Here is a 2,329-nt window from a genome sequence, read left to right on the forward strand (position 1 = left end):
AGGTTGCCTCCCATGCATTTCTGGGTAAAGCTACCTTGATGTTCAAGGTTTGGCTTTAACTCAGTGCTTGCCCTTCTTAATACCTGTCTTAGGTAAGTTTGTCAATGTTTTGTCTTTTGATATGGGGATCCTTGTTCTCCTGACTAAAATGTTGTCTTCCATTGCCCTTGCTTTCTTTCTGCTCTGAGTCTTCTTACTTCTTTCCATCCACTGTGTTTGTCTTTGCTTTGTTCTGGTTTCCCTGTGCCTCTGAGGCATCACCAGACTTGTCTTTGGAGGTATCTCTGACTTTGAATCTTAGAATCTCTAGCAGTAAGCTTTCCTAGAAGTAATTCTAATTTGTTTTCCCTGCCATCTTTACTGGTTATAGCTTCTGGCGACTCCGACCAAGAGAAGGGAAGTATGATGATGTTGAGAGAGCTCGAGACCAGTTGCCTCGAAGAGAACGCCTTGGCTCAGGATTATTACATTCTGGGCACCGTTGATAAAGGGTCCTTTGCAGAAGTCAAAGTGGCTCTCCACATTATGACTGAGACAAGGGTGGCAATTAAGATGATGAAAAAGGGCACAAAGGCAGACACCGTAGTCATGTCTGAGGTTGACATAGTAAAACGTTTACACCACACTAACATAGTACAGTTGTTTCAAGTCATTGAAACAAGTGACACAACCTATATTGTGATGGAATATGCAGCCCAGGGATCCCTTCGGAAACACATCAGCAAATGTGGGTTTTTAGTTGAGAAAGAGGCACGTAGCATATTTACGGAACTGTCTATGGCCATCAACTACATACACAGTCAGAATATTGCCCACCGAGATATTAAGGCTGAGAATGTCCTATTGGATTGGGAGGGGCATGTAAAACTTGCAGATTTTGGCTTAAGCAAAAAAGTGGCCCCTGGGACGAAGTGGAGGGGTTTCTGTGGCACAGTACAATATTGTGCTCCTGAAATTCTTGGCCATGAAGCTTATGAGGTCTTTCCATGTGACGTATGGAGCTGCGGGGTGCTATTACATTATATAGTTACCGGCCACCTTCCCTTCCAATCAACATTATTCTCCAAAATAAAACATAAAATCCTATCCTGGAGCTGTTGCATCCAATATCTACTGTCCCCAGAGCTCCGAGACCTTTTGAATAGATTAATGACAAGAGACCCCACAAGGAGGCCATCCATCAAAGAAATATTAGCACACCCATGGCTGTGCCATGATCAAGACACATTTAGATCCTCAGAGATTTCAATCCCTCTAGAACCCGAGCCGAACATTGCTTTTGCAATGTTCTTACTAGGATATAACATTAAGGAGCTCAGAGACTCTTTGAGAGAAGAGAATTATAGTCACACCATGGCCACTTACTTAATTTTAAAAAAGAAGCAGCACCAATTGTATCACGATGGAGGGCAAGTTTGTACACTGGACCCTACAAAAGCTCCCAACTGTACATGGCCTATTTGGCAGGTAACCAGTGCCCCTAGCCTTCCTACCTCCACTATGTGCACTCTCTCTGAACTTCCGGGTGATCTGAGGAAACCCTGTAAGAGGAGTCACAGTGCTCCTCCCAACCTTTTTTCACTTAAGAATAGCTTCCTGGAAAACACCTCCTCACTGCAGGGGTTTATGCCTCAAGTTGGAAAGGGGACATTCAGTGAGGAAGGCAGCATCAATTCCACAACTTTATCATCACGAAAAGGAAAGGCAAGAAGAGCAGCAGCAGCAGCAGCAACAGCAGGATCCATTAGCTCACTCTTCCAATCCTCACAAGCCTCAAACTCTGAAAACATGAGAGATGCGAGCAATGAGAGCTCTGACTTTAAAGACAGACGTCGCACATCCTCCTGGGGGTCTGCAACCGGGAGCCCCTTCCCCAGTGAGAAGATACAGGAAGAGAATACAGGCACTGAGTCCTTACAAGAGAGCAAGACGTCCTCCAGGGAAACGGAGCATCAGGGTCATCTCCGAAGGCAGCGCCAGGCTGTGCCCAGAGTCCCACTGAGAAGGTGGGGATGGAAGGGCCTGAAGAAGAGGATTTCCAAAGCATTAAGGAGCTTGTGTTGCTGCCTGCCTGTGAAAAATAACAAAATCGTGCCAACCAATCAAAACTCTAAAGAGACATAGGCTAAAACAAGTAGGTGGGGTGTGATGGGAAAGGATACATTCTCTAGTTCCTTCTTCCCGTAATATATTCCAGTATGTACATTGAGGGGGTTGGCGACATTATATCTATCATGCCAGAGAGAAAAATCCCATCCTGTCCTTCCTCCCTCTGAGGAGCCCACCAATGCTTGACTACATGTAGAGAGCAGAAGATAGTGGCCCAATT

General features: G+C 45.3%; 1 pseudogene; it reads left to right on the forward strand.

The window, feature by feature from the left end:
- The first annotated feature begins 402 nt into the window (after positions 1-402).
- Positions 403-1,217, forward strand: LOC114615483 (annotated as a pseudogene).
- The last annotated feature ends 1,112 nt before the right edge of the window (positions 1,218-2,329 follow it).

The sequence above is a fragment of the Grammomys surdaster genome, unplaced genomic scaffold (assembly GCF_004785775.1).
Source record: "Grammomys surdaster isolate TR1022 unplaced genomic scaffold, NIH_TR_1.0 126704, whole genome shotgun sequence".
NCBI lineage: Eukaryota > Metazoa > Chordata > Mammalia > Rodentia > Muridae > Grammomys > Grammomys surdaster.